The sequence below is a fragment of the Euprymna scolopes genome, chromosome 12 (genome assembly GCF_053919585.1).
Source record: "Euprymna scolopes isolate OS-2025 chromosome 12, ASM5391958v1, whole genome shotgun sequence".
NCBI lineage: Eukaryota > Metazoa > Mollusca > Cephalopoda > Sepiida > Sepiolidae > Euprymna > Euprymna scolopes.
The window spans coordinates 129,776,901-129,794,321 of record NC_136493.1 but is presented as its reverse complement, the minus strand read 5'-3'; positions in this window follow the sequence as shown (position 1 = coordinate 129,794,321).

Genomic DNA, 17,421 nt, shown 5'->3' with positions numbered 1-17,421 from the left:
ATTTTGGCTAGATACTAGTAATGGGTCAGTTATACGCTTTGATCTGCTCAACATTTTCCTCTCCCAGTAAAAAAATCTTGTGTGTTGTTTTAGCTGCTTCGGGCTCTATGTGATTATTGCTGCGGTCAGTTTCTCCAGTACCTTATTGTGTTGGCAAATATATCGGCTACTAGCAAGTGTCATTCTGCAGGAACTAAGAACATATTCGATAGCCTGTGGTTTTCTTTGCATAAAGGACATGTTGAATCGTCCCCTTCCCTTCTTCCATTTTGGGGAGGCTAGTCATTGACGGAAGTTTAGGGGTGTCGGTCATTAGTTTTAAGGGATATGTTCACGCCTGTTTTGGAAGTTTACTTTAGGAAAATTTGTAATGGGAGAAGTATTGGGGATGAGTCATATTCAGATCTCGACAATCTATGGCTATAGCTGTAGACCATCTTTGAATGCTGACCATAACCAGTCCAGAGTTCCCTGTCTGAGTGAGCCCAATGACTTCTTTGAGAACTAGGTTTTCTTTCTCCTCATTTATAGCGTCTCGGACTTTCTACTTTCTTCCTTTTTTTAAGAGAGGGCTATTCTTTCTTTACCACTGGTTCATTGGAATTGTCCAGCATCATCTGAAACCTGATCTTTCCAACTCCTTTGCAATATATTTAAGTGGTAATTTTAGTTTACCTTGTTTGCTATATAGGGCTACGTTTGATAATACTGGAGGCAAACCCAGCTATTTTCTTGAATATCTACTGATTTTTGCTTCTATTGCTTCAATGTGCTCATAATTAATTCATATATGAGAAGAAGCCATAACAGAATTGGGATGAGCATATTGAAGACGCCATGCCACCTTGCAGTGGAGAACGTACGATTGTCATTAGACTCTCATCAACGGTTCTGATTGTCACGTTAACCTGTTTCGAATCTTTCAAAGTGTTATCATAACATCTTCCCAGGATTTTTATCGGTTCTTCTGAGATGGTAGGGATTATTTGACCACTCATTGCAAAGCAGATATCTTGATGTACTTTCCCTTTTACTAAGGGAAATGCTTTTGAAGTTCTTAGGATTGAAGGTCATTCTAGGAAAACCATTAGTCAACCCATTATACTGAGTAACTGGTCTCGGCTTCTTTTGATTTAAGGATCGTATGATTGTCCATGAAAGCATTCAATGGTGGCGTTTCGCATTCCTCACCTAATGTAGTAGGGCCTGCATTGTTTTCTGCTGCTTTGAGAATTATTTGCATGGCTAAAATGATAAGTAAAGGTGATGCCGTACATCCCATTGCAATTCCCACCTCGAGCGTTATTCAGTTTGTCGTGTAGTCACTTGTGGTAAACCGTATATGAAACTCATTGAAATACGTTGCAAGCCTATTACTTCCGGGATGTGGTGCATCTGAAACGATAATTGAATCATTTGATAAGTCACGGATCTATATGTATTGGCCAAATCGAGCCTTATGAGATCTAACTTGGTCTTGTTAGTTCTCGTTTTTGGATGCTTCCATTTTCCAGACAACCTGCTATTTCGGGAATACCACTTTTTGCACGGAAATATGGATATATTTATTTGATAGTGGGTATTTTGACTTCTACATTAAGAAGTGAGATTTGCCGAAATTGATGGATAGTTTCTGATTTCTGTTCCTTGGGTATGTACACACCGTCTGCTTTCATCCACTGGTTACTGACATGACAAGTTTATACATAGCAATTTAAGCAGAATGTAGAAATATACATAAATAGAATTCAGCGTAATAGTGAAATGAAACCAATTATTTAATAAGAAACCATAAAAGATGCATAATTAATTACTTAATGTTATTTTCCAAAGAAACGTGCAAATTAGTTAACCTTTAAAGTAGTCGCTCGCATATCCATGACAGAGTCTATAAAAAAATTCGTTTTAATAATTTTAAATATAGAAAGTAAGCCTTTAATATCAATGTCAGAGGGGGAAAACTTAACTTAATAGGTATATACAGGGTGGGACGATAAAGTTGTCGCTCTAAAGAAAACAACACTACAGTTTGTTTTTTCTAAACTTTTATTGAAAAAATTAATTCGGGTAACTTAATCATGTAGTAGAGATAACATGTATTCAATGTAGCTGTCTTCAGCCTCAATCACCACCTTGATACGGATCCAGAACTGGTAGCATGCCTTTTCCACAAGCATCGGTGAGAGCCTGGCGAATACTCGACGGATGGTGATCAGGCTGGCTGGCTTTGGTGTTGTGGGAGGTCATGTTGATAATGTTATCGACGTATTATCGAACGAAGTAGTCCAGCGGTTCAGGTGAGGGAGGAGGAGGCCAGTGAGAGAAGGGTACAAAGTTGTAGCACTCCTTCTGAAGCTTGGATCTCTTTGGACGTGGACCAATGCCGGTCCTGCTGCGACACCTAGAGTTTGCCAGCGGATATCTAATTACACCAGGGGATCACTTACACTCTCCAGCACATCCAGGTACATTTTGGTGTTGATTTTCAAGCCGACTTCGAAGATATGAAGTGGCATGATGTGGCTCTTACTTGAAACCACATCAAAGATCATAACCGTGACCGGAAACTGTTTTCGTCACTCTGACGCGTCTCTGTTATTCATGGCATTATACATTTTTCTAATTCTTCTTTCATACTAACCAGTTCTTTTTTTCTCCATCTTTCTTTTTCATATAGTGTAGGTCAGAATCATCTTTTGAATATAGTGCATTGTGCATAGTCATCAGCTTCCTGCTCTTTTGCTCGAGATGTCTCAATTCTCCTTTGGTTCACTCTTGTGCCCTCATCTCGGCTTGATTGGGTAGTTTTCTTTGTCTCCAGTTTTCCTTTTCTTATTACTAGCAGCGTGATTTTTTTCTTACTGAATTCTATTCGAACATATTGGTTGAAGAATCTACTTGTGTATAATAACGTCTCTAGTTCTTTTGGTTCTTGCAAAAAGTTTCAGATCGTCCATGTACATTAGGTGGTTGATTCTTCTATCTTTATTAGTGAACTGTATCCGGTTTGGCACTTTCTTAGTATATTGTTAAGTGGCATCATCGCTATGAAGAAAAATAGTTATGATAGAGAATCCTCTTGGAAAATACCTTTTTGTATTGTAATCTGTTATGTAATATCTATTAGCTGTCAATTCATCTTCCATATTCTTATTGCATTTTTAATCAAATCAATAATATTTCCTGGTATTTTATACATTCTTAGTCATTCCATCACCCATGCCGAATTAATCTTGTATTCATTTTTGTAATCAATCGATGCCATGGCTATATTCTTTTTCTACTTTTTACCTCCTTCAGGGTATTTTGGTCTATGTATTATAGATCATGTGCCCCTCCTTTTCCTTTGTGGCATCCTTTCTGTTTCTTCGGGAATTAGTCCACGACTATTAAGGGTGCTGAAAATTTGCTCTCTAAGTTATGATATTAGTGTTTTCCACATGGTAGGTAAACACGTTATAAGCCTGTAGTTGCTGGGGGTGGTTTCCTTTTCTGTATCTTTTTGGATCAGTGTGATTCTACGCTTGGTCATCCATTCAGGCACATTTGCATCTTGAATATATCTTTTCAGGTTTTGCTGAAAAACACATCTAACCATTAGCCGTCATGTAGTCGTGAATTTTGTTAACAATTATGCGCGTATTCCGTCGTGATCTGGTGCTTTCCAGTTTGACATCGGGGTCTGTTGAGGGCCTCCTTGCTGATTTCATTTAATGTTCTTTCTTTGATTTCCTGTAACTCCTCTTTCATGTCTTTCGGCATTCAGAATTTCTATTCCTATATCTTGCTTCAGTAGCGTTTTGTTTCTGTTGGGCAGGTCGCTCTGTTTTTCTTTTTCCTCCGTTTTAATAGAATTGACTTTCATTGTTTTCAAAGGTCACGTTTTGCTTCTTTATTATTATTATTATTATTATTATTATTATTATTATTATTATTATTATTATTATTAATTAATTAATTAATTTATCTTGTATTCATTTTTGTAATCAAGAATATAGCCATGACATTATTATTATTATTATTATTATTATTATTATTATTATTATTATTATTATTATTATTATTATTATTATTCACTAGGAGTTCTCGCAATGGTACTCATCAGAGATTACTCATTCCCAACAACCGATGGCATTCCCAGGAGTCTGGATGACAACAAATCTCTTCAGATTTCCAATACTCTCCACCTCTTTCTGTAACATTTGCAAATGAATTTGCGTTATGGGAACAGCTGTTTACCATTGATTTCTCGCTAGCAGCAACCATTAGCTTTCACCAGAATTTGGGTAGCAACAAGACCCCGAAGGGTCAGTCCTCTTCACACGCATCAAATAGAGGTCTGGTTAATGCACTACTTCCTCAGCCTTTCTGTCCTCTTGAACTTTTATGACAATTTGGTGTGTCGACATTACAATGGTTTTGGGGAGAGGGCTGTAGTTTCCATATGACCGATTAGCGTTTATGGCTCATATGGGTTAGTGTTTCGTGTACTTCCCTTAGTCTTTAAGCTGTTTCACCAGTTATATCTGTTTTATGCTCTCGGTATTTTGATTCCGATGTCATCCAGTCTTTTATTTATGTTCTTTCGGATTATTTGTAGTGCTTACACAATTATTAGTATGATATTGATTTTTTCATATTTCATTTCCATTTTACCTTCTCTAAAAAGTTCCGCATATTATTTTTCTTTCTTTTATTCCTTTGATCTTCGCCCCGTGTACTGATTTTTGCGGTCTGGAGAGCGCATCATGGGTTTAGTATTCTTTTATGGGATCATTATGGCTGAAACGATTTCTCCAGGGATACCATGTATCATCAATATATTTCATTTTTTTTCGCTGTGAACCGAATCAAAAGCTTTTGAAAAATCTACAAACAGTAATGTTGCCGGTAGTTGTTTTGTTTTTACTACTCCAATAATTCTTCTAATAATCAAAATTTGACTGATTTGTTCAGCGAATTTTTTTTAACGATTTTGATTCCTTCTGGGCATCCCTTCCTTTTAAGGTTGCATTTTATGGAGGAGCATCCCCTTGTGTACTTTTGAAGATATTAGTGTCAGTGAGATGGCTCTATAATAATTTCTCTGACTTTTCATTGAGAAAAGCAGTTTGCAACTTTCAGTCCATAACTTAATCATATTGCTCTTATACATTTCATTATAATAATATTGCGGGAGGTCATCAAACTTCACAGTTTTCTATGCTTCAGGTAGAATTTTGTTAAGATCGGCTGCTTTCTTGTTTTTATTTCCCTCAAAACTATTTCCAATTAATTTTCAGTGAATGGTCCGGTTTTTATTGCTAACTCTTGTTCACGGTTTATTTGGATGGAGGAGTCAGATACAATGGACTATTTGCCGAGTAGATTTTGAAAATGGCAGTTCCATTTCTTCAAACGCTCATCTTGGCCGTTTGCTTTAATTTTGGCCTTAGTTATTTTCTGCCTGTAATATCAGTGACTGTTTGCCATGCAAGTGAAGATTGTCTATTTTAATGGCATTTGTGATTTTATCAATTTAAGACTATATGTAGTTCTGCAGTTCTTTGAGATATGTAGCTTATAAATCTTTTTGAGCTTTATGTTTTTGATGTTGTTTCTGCTGTTGATGGTGTTTTTCTTGTGTCAGCCTGCTTAGTTCTTTAAGCTTTTTATCATCTGTGTGCGTCACTACTACAGTGGCCCACACAGATGATCACAAGCTATCCAAAAACATGAATGACTCAAACTCAAATTATAAACTCATATCACATCGATCGTCGCGCAGGTCAACAAGGACCGTGTTCTGGAGTTTCTGGAGATTCTGCTCTGCCCCTAGATTTCGAAATATATGCTACAGAATACAACAAAAACAATTACGAAATCGTTTAATCGCGAACAAAAACTTGCTGAATGTATCAGCATTCAATCTAAAACCGTTACAGCCGATTCATCAGATACCGGAACTCACAGCAGAAGTAATCAAATGTATAGATACGATAAATGTATAAGAACATCGATTATTCCATGATGATCCGAACTTAAAGTACCATTATTTGCTTCAGTCTCAGACCTCAAGAATACAGGAAACACAACAGTCGGCAGAGTGGGAATTTTGTTGAACATTCGTGCAATGAAATCATTGAATAGCGTCCGAAAGATAACGTCACGTGTTATCTTGACAACCATCAATGGGAATCCTGCTCCAATTATCGTATCATGTTACAGTCTAACCAATACTGCAGAAGAAGTAATAGATCTTTACGATAACCTTTCATTTCTCATCAGATCGATTCGCAAACATAATATACTTTTTATCGATGGCGACTTCAACGCACAATTAGGCAGGAACCAACACCGAAATTTTGCATATCATTGAACGTCATATAGAAACGAATACATGCAACAATTTCTAATAGAAAATAATCTTATTTGTGTCAATACTCGTTTCCAAAATAGAGAATGAAAACTATGGATGTTCACATATCCAGAGGGGTACAGGTCCTGGATATGACCTTAAACTATATCCAGTGGTGAGGCTCCAGCTTGCGGGCTTTGGGGAGTGTGGAGCCACCCTTTAATTACCATTGCTCCCAGGTCCACTCTGACCCGGAGTGGTAGCACCTGTTAGGGTTCCAACTATGGGTTAAATAGAAACCGACTTGAAAGCAACAAATATATTCTACTAAAAAAATTTTCTTCAAAATCTTTGGATTCGGCATTAAATAACCTGAAAAGGGTTGATATGCCGTAAGACAAAAACAACCAACCAACCAACCAACCAACCAGAGGGGTACAATGCTTAACTGGACTACATGATGATGAATAGAAAATCGATAAAAGATATATTAAACTTTTTTTTATCTACTAAAAAGTCATCGCTTATTGACAACTCCGAGATAAAGGTAAATGAATTTGTCAGAACGTTTGTAGAGACACAACGTGAGGATTGGTAACACTGATTGACACTGGTCAAGAAAAATGTGTTAATATTAGACTTGAAAACCATAATGTTATAATGAAATGGGAAGGTACTACGTGGTGCTGTGTTCTACAGTCGTATAGTTCATGTAAAATAATTTTGCTCATTAAGGTTCCGTTTAATTTTAGGCACGTATGAGAAAGAAAAATAAATTACAGTGGATGAAGAGAGGACGAGTTTCTCTTGTAAATGTTTTACATTAATGGCGGCATACTTACAGCCGTGATAAAATGAACTTCAACCTGAATATATATACGAATTGTAAAATATCTGTCGTTGCTTTTTGTTTATGATTAAAAGAAAACATGCTTCTTTAACGTGTCTTAAACCAATTGTATTTATGATTTTACTTCACACACAAAAGCTTGGGCTAATGAACAGGTCTGAAGTTAAAGGTTAAGAAAATGTCCCATGATGTTGGGAGTTGGGATGAGCGCGCGCGATACGTCCGCTCTGGTTGGCGTCTTTAATCTTAATGTTAGAAATCGAAGAAGTAAATGTTGGAAATAGTTCAGTGCTAGTAAAGCCCACGTAAAGTGTTGCCATTGGATAATATATCAACCAATCAGCATCGACTTACACGTAAGCTTATACGAAGAGAAATAGTTCGGCAACGTATAACTGCTACAATATTTTGAAGTAACACTTAATTAATTGCCAATTTCAGAGTTAGTAGTTAGATAAATCTGGACCAAATCTTGTATCTTGATGAGCATTAACGTCTGGTTTATTGTTCTGTTCTTATTTGTAAACAGAACCCGAACAGATACTTTTCGAATATTCATCGGATTTTGAATAGAACGACAAAATTTGTTTCATTTCTTTTGAATTGAAAGCCATGATTAAGAGTTTCTGATGGGAGCTGATCTGTATAAGTCTTAGGCGTGTAAAAGAATTTTCGATAGATAGCTGATCTGTAGGTAGATGGAAAAGAGTGTTCGGCGCGTAGGTGATCTATAAAAACCTTGAACTTTAAAATTTTGTAGGCAAAGAGCAAAGATATTTCTCGTGTTGACACGAACAATTATGTGCGTGAATGCTAAAATATCCAATATTTTTATGGAGTAATTCCAGTTTTTGATTGGTTGTTAGCAGAACGTGGATCCATTTAGTTAGTCAGTTTCTATTGCTAGTGTCTATATGAAGAACCTTCCAATTTTCATTAATCCTCATATATAAAAAAAATATTGCACCAAATTCTGTCTAAACAGTTTTTCAACACGACTTGCATTTTGCAGCAGAAATTACGTTCGAATTAATGTTTATTTCTATTTCTGGTAAATGTGATCTCAATTTGAATATTTTCATACACGAATTAAATAAACGTTTAATTAGTTTTTCATTCGTTTCTTGTGAATTTCAAGCTAGATTTTAATTACGCTAGTATATCTCTGACGAATATGATTTTTTTAAAACATTGTATTCATTATACAAAAATGGAGAGAACTGAATGCTTAATGGAGAGAATTGTATGTCTAATAGATGCATCCTTTGGTGTCTCGGCTCTCTCTGTACAGGAGTGTGCATGAGGATACTTTTAATAAACCCTGACGAATGCTATCAGACACTAATTGAAATAAATAACTCTCGTCTTGGGAAAGCTCCATTCATTCGCATAAAAAAATCGACTACCACTCGGGTTTAATATGAGGGGGAGGGCACCCTTAAGTGCTTTTAAAAATTTTAAACAATTTTAATCGACTTTTTCAATAAATTCACTAAACGCAATTTTTTAATTCATCACTCGCCTGAAGTCGAAAACTATGGCAAATGTCTTTTTACACTCGAACAGAACGTTCGAACATTGGCCCGCTAAATTGAAAAAACGGATCGCAAAAAAAACAACAACAAACAAACAGGAATTATCGATGCTGTTCAATGAATCCTGCATAAGAGAAAAATGTTGCCCAAATATACTAATAAATAAAACAGTAGATGTATGTATGTGTGTGTCTGGGTGGAAATATTTAACCGATAAACTCTTAAACTACTTGTCACATAACCCTGAAATTAACAATAAATATTAATAATACACCAAGGATGGTTTAGAACGAGCAAAATCTTTGTTTGGATACATGAATAACGTGTACAGAAACAGTTGAAACAGGTGCAGGTTACAATGTGAGACGGCCAACATGGCATTTTTTATTAATATGTTTCTAAATTCGCTTTGGGGGGATGTCATGTGCTACAAGGTGGTAGATGTAGCTGTTAGGGGAAGATATATGACATGTTAGCCGGCGAGATATACTGGTTCTAATCGTGCCGATGTACGAGTTGTTTTTGGAGGCACATTCCCCAATAGGACATTTGAAAAACATACACGGCGTTGCTAGTTTTTACTAAATTGTCATCGGGTGTCAGGTTATTACTTATGAGTAAATGAATTGTTTTAAATTTTTTATAATGTTTTATTTAAATATATTAATTTTTGGTCCCAACTGCAATAGATGGTTATTGTGTTGAGGAAGACCCTGCTATGATAAGCTTCTGGGACTGACCTTCATTCTTGTCCTGAAATGAAAGTCTTATATCAAATCCATTGTCAATATCGTTGTAAAAATGGTTGCATTATTTTCCCGCTCCAAAAGGTATCTCACTCCCAATGCAATCCTATACCTGTATAAGAACCAAATATGATGGAGAACTGTTGTCACATTTGGAAAGGAACTGTTCATGGCACTCTTTCTCGCTTTGACTGTATACAAAATCGGCTTCGAAATCTAGTAGACTATGTTCTCTTTTTCCTCTTTACACCCATGTTTCTCACAGAAGAGGCTTTACGAGTCTATCTCCGCTTTATCGTTATTTTCATGGCATGTGCTCGACAACTCTAAAACTAATATAACTCTTGTGAAGCATTTACAATAAACACTCGTCTAGGTACAACCACTGTCAACAAGTTTATGAAATCTATTCATGCGCACAACTAAAGAGATATTCTATTAGTAGAGTTTCTTTCTTAGAACTGCTCGCCTGTGTAACAAAATACTGCGAGGCTGCTTCCCATCTGTGTGCAACATAGTTTCTTTCGAATCCAATGTAAACAAACTCTTGTTGAACCGCTTTTTTTAAATAATCGAATTCTACCCAATTTCCACCATAACCGATCATTACGGTATTGTCTCACCTACCTCCCAAGTCTCATTAACCCTTATCCTCAAATGGCTTTCGGGCCTTGTTAAACGGCAACTCTCTTGTAATGAAAAAGTTATAAAAACCAAAAGGATTTCGACTTAACTTTTTGAATAACAATGTATTTTTCCTTATGATTAGTAGCAAATATTTTCTTTGTAAATAATTCTAATATGATCACTCCGCATTTGGCAAGAAGTGTTATTTATTTGAGAAAACTTTTTAAATAACGAAAATAATATAATTACATCAAATAATCTTTCTACTTTTAATATATTTCTAAATTCGTTTTTGGGTGTGTCATGTGCTACAAGGTGTTGGTAGATGGAGGAGCACTGTTAGGGGAAGACATGTAACAGGTAAGCCGGCGAGATATACTGGTTCTAGTCATGCCGATGCTCTGTTGTCTTAAACCCTATCCTCGAGTGGTATTCGGGCTTTGATAACCGATGACTACCTTGTAAAAAAAATAAATATAACATTTATTTTATCTTGATATATAAGCTCGACTTAAAAAAAAAGATTTGATCCATTAATTATTTCTTTCGTGATAACTATAATTCCTATCTGGGTATTTAGAGGGGGGGGGCATATGCAATAGTTTAAAGATAATTGATATTTAATTCATCGTCTACTAGCAGGCCGCCAGACGTTGGCCGGTCGTATAATACGCATAAATATTATACTTAAATTCATACAGAAACTCAGACATGTACATGCGAGTATTATGGTTTTTTAAACCGTTCAATTCTTGTAAGTAAAAAAAAAATACTCGAGTTGAGATCGAAACCAACACTTAAAAACAGTGGGTCAAGTATAATAACCATTAGACCAGCGTGACTCATTCTTTACATGGTGTTTCGAAACCATATTTATTCTTAAAATAAGTAATCTGTAATGTGAACTATTCACGCATGCGTATTCGTGAAACAGTTACAAACAGATAAAAGCCCGATGACTCCCAATTTGGATCCTTGATCAGCTCTTTTTTCAGATTAAAACGTTTTCCTATTTATCAAATTTCAACTCTGTAGATGAAAAATTTGTTGAGCATATAGGTTAAGAAACACACACACATTCTCACTTTTATAGACTGTGCTACATCTTTAGAAATGACGCTGAAAGCTCTCTTTAATGTGTTGACAAAGTACAACATCGACTTCGCAATCCAGTGGGAATGGCCCCTTCCGTGCTCTACTGCCGATTTCTCACAAAGGAGACGTGGCTAGTCTCTCTAGACACTAGATTGAAAATGATCAATTAAATGTACAAAATTTGAACTCTTATGAGAACAGTTTTTGGTATTTGCTGTTATTGGATTTGAAGACGTCTAAGTTGTTGTATGCAAATAATGTCTAAATCACGTTAAGATTTTCTATGTAAATAATTCTAATATGATTACTCCGCACTTGGCGAGAAGTATTATTTATTTGAGACAACTTTTTAAATAACGAAAATAATATAATTACATCAAATAATCTTTCTATCTTTAATATGTTTCTAAATCCGTTTTTGGGTGTGTCATGTGCTACAAGGTGTTGGTAGATGGAGGAGCACTGATAGGGGAAGACATGTAACAGGTAAGCCGGCGAGATATACTGGTTCTAGTCATGCCGATGCTCTGTTGTCTTAAACCCTATCCTCGAGTGGTATTCGGGCTTTGATAACCGATGACTACCTTGTAAAAAAAAATATAACATTTATTTTATCTTGATATATAAGCTCGACTTAAAAAAAGATGTGAATTCTGGTTAAATCATCGAAGTTAAGTGATATTGAGTCCGGTCCGTTTTGCTTATGAACGTAATATTTCTTAGAAACTTTCTTTTTCGGGAGAAGTTAGTCCAATCCTTTCCCACTACATGCCACAGCAAGACAGGACAAGAGTATTCAGGGAAGCAGTCCGGCAGTAATATGTTCTATAGAAAGGATGTCCTTGAGATAAAGTTCTGTTCACAGAAATTCCGGTTGGCGCTAAACACAAACGTTAGGCGAAAATATAGTTGTTTGCAGTTATGATTATTTTTTGATTTTGTTGATTTTATTTCTCGAATCTTTTACGATGAGACTTCATAATTTGGTCATTCATTATTTTTACGGACTGTTCTCTTCATCCTCATATTTGCACAAAATTAGATTTATAACATCATAAAACCTAACCTTGATCGCTCCTCGGGGTCCGTGGCGCAGTCGAGATAGACGTTCCAGGTTAGCATTGTCTGAAGATAGAGGTTTCAATCCTACTCAAGCAGGCCAGAGGATTGGTTGGCCAAAACATGATGAGACGACAACTATGGAAAGCAGTAATTACTGGGGATACAGTTACAAAACTCAGCATTCGTATTCCGTCGCAGTGAATCACCTGAAGGAGGCCAGAGAATGTGTTGGCCGAAACGTGGTGATTGGTTGGTTTGTTGGTTGTTTTTGTTTTACGGCATATCAACCCTTTTCAGGTTATTTAATGCCGAATCCAGTGATTTTGAAGAAAAGATTTTTAATAAAATATATTTTTTTAACCTAACAGGTACTACCACTCCGGGTCAGAGTGGACCTGGGAGCAATGAAAATTAAGGGGTGGCTCCACACTCGCCAAAGCTCGCAAGCTGGGGCCTCACCATCGGATATAGTTTAAGGTCATATCCAGGACCCGGAACGTGGTGAATTATGAAGATGATGATAACACCCCGAAAAATGGAATGAATGCACAAATTGTATGCAGTTGTTGTAATATAAGTTCTCTTATATAATTTATGACATAAATTCTTGAAAGTATCTTGCCACATTGCAAGGACTAATACACAACCCATACGCAACGAGAAAATCAAAAGGATTTTTGCATGCATATTAAAGTCCAATTTCTTTCTTGACACATTCTCGCTTCGGTTGCTTCGGACCATCTCTGTCTATTCTTATTCACTAAACCAATATTAATTTCCGCGAATTCTTTCAGCTAACAAAACAATTCCACCAAGACACATATCGGTTGTCAAGATTTTTCAGTATTATCGTCGCAAAAATCGGTCAGTGATAAATTATGCATTACAATTAGTTCGGAAACATGATACGGCTGTCTAACAGCAACCAGCATCCGAGGACACGTTTACCAGACTTGACTTAAATATCCGAGACGGGGAGTATAAGGGGCTTGCCTGAATAAATTGTCCTATTGGATATCAAGTGTATTCTTACGCGATCCTGACATTGTTTATTTAAGAAAGAGCGGAAGAAATGTCGGATTGTTACTTCCGTCGTCATATCCGTCATTTGTAGTGAACTTCCGCAACCAAAAATAATCCTTGTTTTTTATTTTATTTTGTCAAATAAATTGCATTTCATAAATTGAACATAGATGTTTGCAAGTCAGAAGAAACTAAAAAAAAAATGGTATAAAACAATAATGATTGTAAAAGAAAACACAGGGAAATCAAAAAGAAGGAATTATTTATATCAACGATATCTTTTATTCAAAAGAAAAAAAAAAAAAACTATTTTTCCCCGAGGAACACATATTTGCCTCCTGATAAGTTGTTTTGTAATATTTCGCTATCCAACAAAACACGTGTAAGACGTACTACATATATATATATATATATATATATATATATATATATATATATATATATATATTATAAGCATATAAATAAAATACTATAAGCATGAAATAAATACATCTGGTTTTGGAATGATAACTAACGATATATATATATATATATATATATATATATATATATATATATATATATATATATATATATATATATATATATATATATATACCCCGTGCCATAATTATATGCAAATCGATATTTTTGTTCTAACTCCGATAGTTTTCAATGAAAAATTGTGAAATTTATCACGTCATATGGCAACACTAACACAAGCGCAGATCTAAACTTTTAAGCTAATCTGCACAGTAATAAACAATTGGCAGCCATTTTGGTGATTTGCATTTTTTTCAGCGTGTCAACTTTATATGCAAACCAATGCTAAAACATGGTGAAGTGCTAAAGGATAATCGAAATATTGATTATTTTAGAAATCTGTAAATTGAGGACAACAATAATAAAGAACAAACAACTTCAATATGGTTTCATAGTACAATCAATATCTTATATAATTGCCATTTTTATTGACAAGAGCAAAAAGCCTTTAATCCATTGAAGATGTCAAACTTTCGATTTCATCTGATGAAATGGCTTTTAGCAGCAGTCAGAATAGAATTCCAGAAGTCATCCTTGGAGTTGTACTGCCTTCCTCCGGAGTAAATACTTTGTTTCAAGATGCTTCACAGATTTTCGATGGGATTTAAATCTGGAGAACAGGCTGGTCATCGCATTATTTTCCCATGTCTGGCAAAAACTTTCTCCAAATATTCAGTGGTTATCCTTGCAGAATGAGACAGTGCATTATCATGCATGAATACCATCTTTTTCCGAAATGCCAAATTCTTCTTCTTGTGTCAGGGTTCCAAGTGTTCCTTAATGAAATCAATGTAGAGTTTGGCGATAATTTTCACTCCATCTGCGACTCTGAATGGTCCTACCAGCTCATTGCCAATGATTGCAGCCCAGAACATCACACCACCACCTTGTTGATGCCTGATTGTTTGGGGACGTAGACCCTCATTATGGTACCATCCTCTCCTCCACCCATCGGGTCCATCAAGGGTCGCTCGATACTCATCGGCGAACAAAACAGTTTGAAAATTCACCTTCATGTGATTTCTTGCCCACGCCATCCTCTTTTTCTTGTGGATATTCTTCAACTGAGGGCGGACCTCTGGCTTTCCAAATTTTGCAATCGTCCTCAGGATACGGCAACGAGTTGATTTGGGCACATCAGGAACGCCAGCTTTTTCAAAAACTTGTTTGCTAGTTTCAAGTGGGTTATGGCGAACTTCTCTCTTGATCTTGCTCATTATTCGACGTGACAAATATTATTTCTTACAAATTTTCCCTTTGTCAGAACGTCCGTTACAAAGTTGAGGGTTAGTACAATATTTTTTGATTGTACGATGATCACGGTGTAATTTTTTGCCGATTTCTAAGGTGGAAATTTTATTATGGAGCCTTTGAATAATTTTAGACGCCTCAGCTTGACTTAAAACACCTTTACATCCCATCTTGCATATAAAGTTGGCACGCTGAAAAAAAAACTGCAAGTCACCAAAATGCACAGATCAGCTTATAAGTTTATATCTGCGCATGCGTTAGTGTTGCCGTAAAACGTGCGAAGTTTCACGAATTTCCATTGAAAACTATCGGAGTTAGAACAAATATATCGATTTGCATATAATTTATATATATATATATATATATATATGTATGTGTGTGTGTGTGTGTATATAGATATGTGTGTGTGCGTAAACAAATTTACAAGATCGCAGCATTGAACATGCTAATTTTATATCTGCGCATGCGTTAGTGTCGCCGTAAAACGTGCGAAGTTTCACAAGTTTTCATTGAAAACTATCGGAGTTAGAACAAATATATCGATTTGCATATAATTTATATATATATATATATATATATATATATATATATATATATATATATGTGTGTGTGTGTGTGTGTGTGTGTGTGTGTGTGTGTGTGTAAACAAATTTACAAGATCGCGACATTGAACATGCTAATTTTGCGGACAGATGGTTGGTTAAAACCACAAGTCCTCTGCAGGCGACTTAAGAAAGTAGATCTTCCACAGAAAAAGTTACTTCTCAAATGTTTTAGAACCATCTGTCCGAAATTATAGTATGTCCAGTGTCGTGACCTTTTAAACTTGTTTATATTATACTTATTAGGTACGTTTGAAAGCCAAATCACAACGCAATATTACGAAAATATACAAATATTTTACTTGTTTGAAATTTATAATTTAAATATATATATTTTTTACATAGGAGTCACCATTTATCAAGGGTCGGGGGCCATTCGAGTATAAGGGTTATGGAGTGTACAGTAATCAATGGGATAATATCGTAGTAATCGTTAGTAATGGAGATTTGGTAAAGTTGGTTCATTTCGGCGTCGAGCTCCATCCTCAATATTTCGTGCATCTTTTTTCTTTCTTTTTTCCTCTTCTTTCTTTCCATGTTGTAAAGTTGGAGACAGAAAAGGCAGTACTAAAAATCCGCGCGTTGTCTCTCAACGATTGTATTTTGAAATGTCGTTGGCTTCGGAGATTAACATCATTTAATAACTGACTTTTCTTTCTCTTACTGACGTTAATCTCGCGTAGCCAACGCACTGTTCCGACATTAAAGCAAAGAGTAAGCCCTTTTTATTCACTTAGCTAATTTTTCCAGTCTCTAATTAAATTTTTAAAATTATAATATATATTATATATATATATATATATATATATATATATATATATATATATATATATATATATGTTCAGTAAATGCATAAAGAAAGAGAAAGAGAGCCAAAGTAAAAGTTCTTTTTAGGAGAACGTGTTAGTAGAGGGGATGGGTAAAAGAGACTGAAAAGGTAAACGTCTTAAAAGTTTTCGCCAGACGATGGGTTGACACGTAGCATATAAGAGGGGGACAACAGAATCCGTAAAGATAACAGAATAACTGAAAGGGAGAGATTGTCTGAATATTAAGATTGAATGGTCTGCAAATTTAGAAATTAAAGTTAAATTTAAATAATTTCAAGTTTGGCTGGTTTAAAGCTAATAAAAAATAAAAACTTTTTTTTATTTAATAGAGAAAAATAATATAGAAGATAATATGATGTAGTAAAATTTCTAGCATAATTAATTAATCAACATACGTTCAAAATTGCTATATATCACATACTCTACGAAATAGCAAAATAATAGGATGTATTTGTTGAATACGATAAGTCTTTGATAAAAATTTTTAAAGATTAAATGAATAAATTACTGCAGGAAAATGGAGTAGGTTGAAAAACGTCATATGTATGGTGTAGAAATTATAAAGCTTTAATATAAAAGAATTATCAATTATAATAATCTAAAATAAGGATAGTATTAGTTAGAGTGCCTGAATCAATCATATTAAATAAAATAAATTATACATATATATATATATATATATATATATATATATATATATATATATATATATATATTTGTATAGTTTTAAAGGTTAAAAACTTCCAAGACTATATATTGAGTATTTGAATATGTATGGCTAGGTTCCCTTTCTCTTATTTAGATACTTTTCTAGTACCAAAGGTACTAAAGTTTTTTTCTGATAAAATACAAAAATAATTATCAAATAACTTTTAAATATGGTCACTAAAACTAGATTGCAAGCTAGGTCTGGGCAGTCCTCAGAACTAGTGAGTTCCCCT